This window comes from Microtus ochrogaster, chromosome 2, assembly GCF_000317375.1.
Source record: "Microtus ochrogaster isolate Prairie Vole_2 chromosome 2, MicOch1.0, whole genome shotgun sequence".
Classification (NCBI taxonomy): domain Eukaryota; kingdom Metazoa; phylum Chordata; class Mammalia; order Rodentia; family Cricetidae; genus Microtus; species Microtus ochrogaster.
In genome coordinates this window covers 33,575,047-33,583,541 of record NC_022010.1, presented here as the reverse complement: position 1 = coordinate 33,583,541, position 8,495 = coordinate 33,575,047, and positions in this window count along the sequence as shown.

Genomic DNA, 8,495 nt, shown 5'->3' with positions numbered 1-8,495 from the left:
ATCTATCTATCTATCTATCTATCTATCTATCTATCTATCTATCTATCTATCTATCTATCTATCTATCATCTGTCTTTCTATATTATCTATCTATCTATCTATCTATCTATCTATCTATCTATCTATCTATCTATCTATCTATCATCTATATATCTATCATCTATCTATTGATTGATTGATCTTCATCTGTCTTTTTATATTGCCTATCTATCTATCTATCTATCTATCTATCTATCTATCTATCTATCTATCTATCTATCATCTACCTATCATCTGTCATTCTATATTGCCTATCTATCATTTGTGTCTTAGTATCTCAGGATCTGTGGGGTGGTCCCAGATTTGAGAGAGGTTTCAACATTCTACATAACACTTTCTATTGCAGGTAATAAAACACTGAACCATATGAAGACTCAGCCCACAGGAAGAAAATAAGACTTAAGATCCATAATAAGAAGTGCTTTTGTAGATTCACATTTTTTAAAGGTCACAGAAGCTTGCAGAAGAAAATGGCAATTTAACATGGAGTGAGCAAGAGAAGCTGTTTGGAGGAGACAGAACATGAAGATCAGGAGAAATACCAAAGCTGGAGAGTTCCCTGGGATTAATAAACGGTATGCCATTCTACACTGGGAACATGTCAGGGACAACCTGTTTATCTTCATTTCTCTGAGGGTTCAATGAATTTTAACTGAATGCAAGAAAGTCATTTTATACCCACATAGAACCTGGGTGTGCATTCAGGTTGCTCTTATTGAAGAGGATGAAGAGTAGAAAGGAAGAGTTATTAAAAGAGACCGAAGAACTGAGATTACAGGAAAACCCTCCGTCCTGAAAACTGGAGAGAGGAGAAAGTGGAGAGACCATCAGAGAGATGAGTTTACTGGAGGCAGAAGCTACTGTGACTGCTCTGGGCAGGAACAACTGGATTGCAGTCTTGTCTTGCTTCTGAAGGAGCAGTGAGGGATGATGGAAGAGTTAAATCTTCTGGGGACCTGGTCTTAGGAAGACGCCCATACTTTCCTACATCTTACAGCCTGAAGTCCTACCAGAGTTTTGCATGTAGCATTGAAGACAAATTCACTCCTGCTTAAGATGGGAATCTTTTTTGAAATATGCCTAGGGGAAACTCTTTCAGGCACAAGCAAGCTCCTCTCAAAGCATGCTACCAGAATCTCGTCTGATTCGGGAAAAGGGAATTTGTTAACTCCATACACCTCTAACCTTCATGTCTTACATAAGAGAAGAAAAATATCTTACGAATATATAGAAATTCACAGTGTAGAGACTCAGGCCAGTGAGCACAATTTAGATTCACCATAAGGTTATGGTGTGACTTCTGCGCAGCATCTTACCATCAGGTCAGTAGGACTCCAAGGTAATTACAGTCGATAAACGTTCAAATGGCTGCCTGCAAACTCTAAACTACTTTAAAATGAGTTCTCAGGAAAGCTAAAGATGACAGAAGGGAAAATGAAACTAGGTGAGCAGATGGAACTGACCTCTCTCTCTTCCATAGCCATGCCGAACAAAATTACAAAGTACAGCTCCGTTCCCAGCTAGATTTACATACAACCTCCTATATCGTCCCTATGACTAGATACAGGCAGGTAGCACACCATCCCTATGACCAGATACAGGCAGGTAGCACACTCCAGAAGATAAAGCACCTTCCAGAACCAGATTCGTATAAAAGAAGATATTGGAGTATTAGAAAAAAAATAAGTCAAAAGATAGGTCGTATGGTAGAAATACAAAACTGTACAAAAGGACCCATGACCAAGGAGAAGTCTCTAAAAATATCGATGGGGAAATTAATTCAAGACCTAGACAAGAAAGTTACAAAATCAATTCAAGGGTCTTTCTAAAATAGACAAAAGAATTTGTACCTTGGGGAAAAAAATAAAAACATTTAAGAAAGAGGTAAAAAAAAAAATAAGATACTGAGAAAAGAACCAAACAGAAATTCTGGAGATTAAAGAACAAGTCCATCCCAAAAGCACAACAGAATACACCAACAGCAGGGAGACCAAGCAGAAGAACAAATGTTAGAAACCAAAGGTAAAGTTGAGTCAATAATACATATAATTATATACAAAGAAAAAATCAATTAACATGATGAAAGCTGTCAAGAAACTGGGGATACATTCAGGAATACAAACCTGACAATCCATATAATAGGAAAACAGGAGGTATGACAAAGTCAAAGGACTTAGGCAAGCAATTCAATGAAATTGTAGCCAAGAATTCCCTCCCCCCCCACAAAGGTATTCATATATAGGAAACATTCAGAACTCCAAATGGGTTGACCAGAGAAGGGCCTGTTCATGACACATCACAGTCAAGATGTCAAAACACAAAGCAAAAAACCAAGTCTACAAGCTGTAAGGGAAAACTAACCCACACAGAAGCAGAGACATGAAATAATCAGACATGTCACCAGCAGTCCTAAAGAATAGAAAAATATGAAACAGTATATTTCTATCTCTGAAAGTAAAAAAAAAAAATAACCAAGATTGTTATTCTCAGCAAAACCATATATCAAAAATTGATGGGAAATTAATAGTATTTCAAGACAAATACAAGTTAAGATAGTTTATGACAATTAAGCGAGAATTACAGAGGATTCTTAAAAGAATATTATACAGAGATAGAGGAGAAGAGGAAGAGGAGGAGGGAAAGGAGGGGGATGGTGAAGGAGGAACAGGAGGAGCAGGAGGAGGGGCAATAGGAGGGGGAGGAAGAGGAAGAACACGAGGAAGAAGAGAACAGTTTCTTCCACAAAGACAAAAAAAAATGCTTCATGAAAGGAACAGAGAAACAGAGAAGAATAGGGAAAGATCAACCATGTTCAACACAGCAAACAAACTAAACTAACCCCCATACTACTAGGAGAGGAAGAAGCCAACAACCGACAGAACAATCAGCAACAGCAAACCCCTTTCAAATACTACCTCATATTCTGATGACCTTCACTCACCCATTCAAGACACACACTGACTGGATTATGAAACACAAGTCAAACACCTGTTATTGCCAAGAAACTCACATAACTAGAAAAAATACTAAAAAAAAATGAGAGTCAAGAATGGAAAATCATGCTATCAAGCAAATAGAAACTGTAATAGGTTGTCATGCTGTTTCCAATAGGCCACAAAACTCTTGAATCTCCCAGCATCTCCAGATGCTGTTGCAAACCTTGGCTGCAGGGCAGGGTGGTGATGGTGGTAATGGCAGTGGTGGTAGAATAGTCCTGAACCAGGGAAAGACCTGTTGGTGTTTGGACAGTTCCATATTCTGCAGTAGCTTCAAAGGAAACTACAGACCCATGGTGGGGACCAGATGTAACTCTTGGTTAGTCGCACAGGGGCACAGGAAGCTCCATACCTTTCTGAAATTAAGTAGTAACTGCAGAAACAGGTGGGGAGTAGATTTGACTCTGAGTAAGACCCACTGATGTGTGGAGAACTTTACAACTCACAGGAAAAGACAACCAGGAGAAGACAGTCCTAGGTGACAGAGAATAATACTTAACTCTATAGGAAGATTCCAGATAGTGTCTCTGATCCTAAATGCCAGTCCTATTAAGGGGACGTCACCTCAACCCTACTGAACACTGCAAACAACATCAGTGCAAGAAAAAAATGACTAGGATTTTAAAAATTCACAATAAAAATGAAAGAAAGAAAAGTTTGACTAATGAACTAACTTCATATTTGCAGTCCCAGCACAGAGACGACGTGAAAATCCAAGCAACATATTTCCTCTACAAATCACTATCCCATAATAACAACAGCTAAAAAAAAAAAAAAAAAGGAAAAAGACTGGGAAGAACTGCCAAACTAAGAATTGAAAAGAATGATTGGAATCTTTTTGCAGCAATCTAGAGAGGACATGAGTATACTCCAAGAGATCAAAATCGGAGATAAAGGAAATGAGGAAGTCAGTCTGAGGCATGGCAAGGAGATAGAATTTGGTTTATTAAGTTTTTCATTTCCAGAAAAAAAAATCAATAAATCAAGTAAAAACCTCAATGGGAAGCTGCAGAAACAGAACACATGATGTGGAAAACAGAAGAATCCTGGAGAAGATAAGACAGAGGAGCAGGATCACTCAGTAAAGATAAATGATACATTTAAAAGAAACTTGAACAGAAAACAAAAGAGTGTTCATATTCTAGGGATAAAAGACCCAACTTTTGGGCCATAAGCATTGAAGAAAAATACCATAATGAATAAGTTGAGAATATTTGAAACTGAAATCATAGAATAAAATTTCTAAAACCTAGAGAAAGATGCCTGTAAAACTCCAAACAGACAGGACTAAGAAAGAAAACACCATGATATATTATAGTTAAAACATTAAAAGCACAGTAAATTGTATTGAAAACTGCCAAAGAGAAAGGCCAAATTATTTATAAAGAACCTAATCAAACAGTGGACTGTGACCCCCAACTCCAGCAGGCTTTCCCTGAGAACCTATTGGCTATCCAGGCTAGCTAACTGCAGATTTTCATCACCCTCCTCTCCTCTAAATCCAATCTCCCAGGCTCATCCCCACCCTGTAGCAGACCACATGCCACAAGCCTTTCCTCCCTCCCTGCCCTCATCTCCAAGGGATCACATGGATGTTCTCCTTCAACCTTCTTCCCCAGTCATCCTGTTTTCCCAGCACTCACTGCCAGCAAGCATTCCCTGGGAATTGCCAAGGCCAGCCTGTCATAGAAACATAGAGGCCAGCTAAGCATCTAGGTAAGCTTAGATCTTCTCTCTTCCTCTACTCTTCCAAATCCAGTCCCCCAGCCTCATCCCCAGATCTGTGGTAGATTATCTGCTCTGGACTCTGTTCACTCTTTTGCCCCTATTACCTGTTTCTATTGAACAAAGCAGATCCTGGTGGAGCATCCTTCTTTCCTCCCTCCTGTGGATCCCACATCTAGCCCACCCCCATTCCTAGTGTTAGCTCCCAACACCTACAAACATGCTGTACTAGGAAACCTCAGTGATCACACATGGCAGGGTCATTCTCTGCCAAGCCATACAACCATCACACTCTCCTAAGAACCAGTAAGGACAACAGAAATCAAGGAACAAAGTGCACACCTTACAACTACAAGACCAGATACTGGTACATAGAATTACAATAATCTCAAACTCAGATGCCTAGATGCCAGGGTAAAGACACAATCACTAATGGCCAGGTCTCTTCTGGAGCTCAGCAACCCTACTGCACTAGGCTCAGAGAAATGTAACGTAGCTGAAGCACAAGACAAAGATCTAAAACTAGCCCTTATAAATATGGTAGAGGACTTAAAGAGTCAAATAAATCCAGTAAAGAAATCTATGAAAACACAAACCGTGGAGGGCAATGAGTGAAACAGTTTAAGACCTGAAAGTGGAAGTAAAATCAATAAAGAAAACGCAAACTGTAGGAACTTTGGTAATAAAAAATTTAGGAACTAGAACAGGAACCTTACAGGAAAGCTTTACTGGCAGAATACAAGTTATGGAAGAGAGAATCTCAGTCACTGAAGGCAAAGAGAAAAAAAATGATTATGCCAGTCAAAGAAAATGTTAAATCTAAAACACTTCTGGGACACTTTGAAAGGGCCAAAGCTAAGAATAATAGGAGTAGAGGGAGAGAAGAAACCCAGGTTAAAGACACAGAAAATATTTTCAACAAAATCGTAGAAGAAAATTTCCCTAACCTAAAGAAGGAGCTGCCTATCAAAGTACAAGAAGCAGGAAGAACACCAAAAAGACTGGACTGGAAGAGAAAGTCCCAATGTCACATAATAATCAGAACAGTAAATGTGCCAAACAAAGCAAGAACATTAAAATTTGCGAGGGAAAAAGATGAAGTCACATATAAATGCAGACCTATTAGAATTACACCTGACTTCCCAATGGAGACTTGAACACCAGAAGGGCCTTGACAGATGCTCTACAAACTCTGAGAAACGGCAGATGCCCTCCCCGACTACTAGACACAGCAAAACTTGCAATCACAGTAGATGTAGAAAGACATTCCATGATAAAGGCAAATTTAAGCAATATCTACCTACAAATTCAGCACTACAGAAGGTGATAGAAGGAAAACTTTAACCTGAAGAGGCTAATTACAGCCAAGAAAACACAAGGAATAAATAATTCCGGACAAGCCTATCAAAAGGAGGGGAGGGAGAAGACACCACAAGAACAAATAACTAAAATCAATAAACATAGCTCACTGATAACTCTCAAGATAAATAGTTTCAATTCTCCAACAACAACAACAACAAAAAAAACACAGCCTAACAGGAAAACAGGATCCATATTTCTGCTGCATTCAAGAAACACACTTTAACATAAAGGATAGACATCTCCTCCGGGTAAAAGGATGGCAAAAGATATTCCAAACATATGGACCAAAAAGAGAGCCGATGTAGCCATTTTATTATCTGACAAAATAGACTTTAAACCAAAACTAATCATAAAAGATAGGAAAGGATACTACACACTCACCCAAGGAAAAAATTCACAAAGAGGATATTGTAATTTTTAATATCTATCTACAAAACACAAGGGTACCCAAGTTCATTAAAAACAACAACAAACAAAAACAGCAGCAAATCACCACTAAAGTTAAATCAGATGTTGACCCTCACATGGTGAAATTGGGAGACTTCAGTACTTTACTCCTGTCAATAGGCAGGTCATGCAAAAACCAAACAAACAAAAAAACGAAGAAAAAAAGCTGACACCAATTGATGTCTTAAAAAAATGGACCTAACAGATACTTATAGAACATTTTACCCAAACATGAAAGAATACACCCATTTCTCATGAAACTTTCTCTAAAATTGACTCACAAAAATGCAGCCTTTCCATATATAAATGACAAACAGACTCAGAAAGCAATCAGGGAGCATACCTTTCACAGGAGCCTCAAATGATATAAAATATCTCGGGGTAACTCTAGCCAGGCAAGTGAGGGACTTGTGTAATAAATATCTTAAGTTACTGAAGAAGATATCAGAAGATGGAAAGATGTCCCATGCACATGGATTAGTAGGATTGATATGGTAAAAATGGCCATCCTACCAAGAGCAATACACAGACCCAATGCAATCCTTACCAAAATTCCAGCACAATTCTTCACTAGAAAGGAAAAATTTCAGCTTCATATGAAAGCACAAAAAAACCAGGATAGCAAAGCAAACATGAATAATAAAAGAACTGCTGGGGGTCTCACCATCCCCATCTCAAATTGTATTGCAGAGCTATAATAATAAAAACAGCATGGTGTTGATATAAAAACAGACATGCTGATCGATGGAATTGACTGGAGACACAGACATAAATCCACACAACTATGAACACCTGATTTTTTTCAAGGAAGGCAGAAATACACATGGGGGAAAGGATAACATCTTCAAGAAGTAGCACCGGTCAAACTGGAGAGCTGCATGTATAAGAATCCAAATCTATACCTATCATCCTGTATAAAACTCAACTCCTAATGGATCAATGTAAGGCAAGATATGCTGAACCTTATAGAAGAGAAAGTGGGAAACAGTCTTGAACTCATTGACACAGGAAATGGCTTTCTCTACAGAACACCAATAGTAGAGGTACTAAGATAAAAAAAATTAATAAGTGGGACCTCATAAAAGTAAAAAGCTTCTGCATGGCAAAGGACACTATCATTCAGAAAACAAAAAGTGGCAGCCTACAGAATGGGAAAAGATGTTTTTTACCACCATGCATCCAATAGAGGACTGATACTGAAAACATAAAGAACAAAAACAAACTAACAAACCAAAAACTGTGTGTTAAGAAAACAAATAACCAATTTTTAAAAAAATATTGTGTACAGACCTAAACAGAATTCTCAAATTATGAAAAGCAAATGGCTGAGAAACACTTAAAGAAATGCTCAACGTTCTTAGTCAGCAGGGAAATCAAAACTTTCTGAGATTTCATCTTATACCTGCCAGAATGGTTATGATCAATAAAAGAAGCAACAGTGCCACAGGTGAGGGTGTGGAGGAAGGGGAATTCTTACCTATTGCTGAGGTGGGAGTGCAAACTTGTTCAGCCGCTATGGAAATCAGTGTGGTGCTTCCTCAGGAAGAACTCGAAGGCCTATTCCCATACTCCATTCTCCCACAGAGACACTTTCTCAACCTTATTCATTGCTGCTCTATTCCTAACAGCCAGAAACTGGAAGCAGTGGAGATGTCTATTCATAGATGAATGGATAAAGAAAATATGGAACATTTACACAGTATTACTTCGCCATTAAAAACTAAAATATGAATTTTTTAGTAATAAATAAATTTTAATAAAATTGTTAAATGAATGGAGCTAGAAAACTTTTAGTAAAATGGGCAAAGGAATGGAACTTGCAGGTGTGCTCCCCTGCAAGATATCCTAGTACATGGGTGTCACAAAACTCGTGGGAGTAACCAGCCAATATCTGATTTGATTCATTGCCCACCACATGAGATGGAA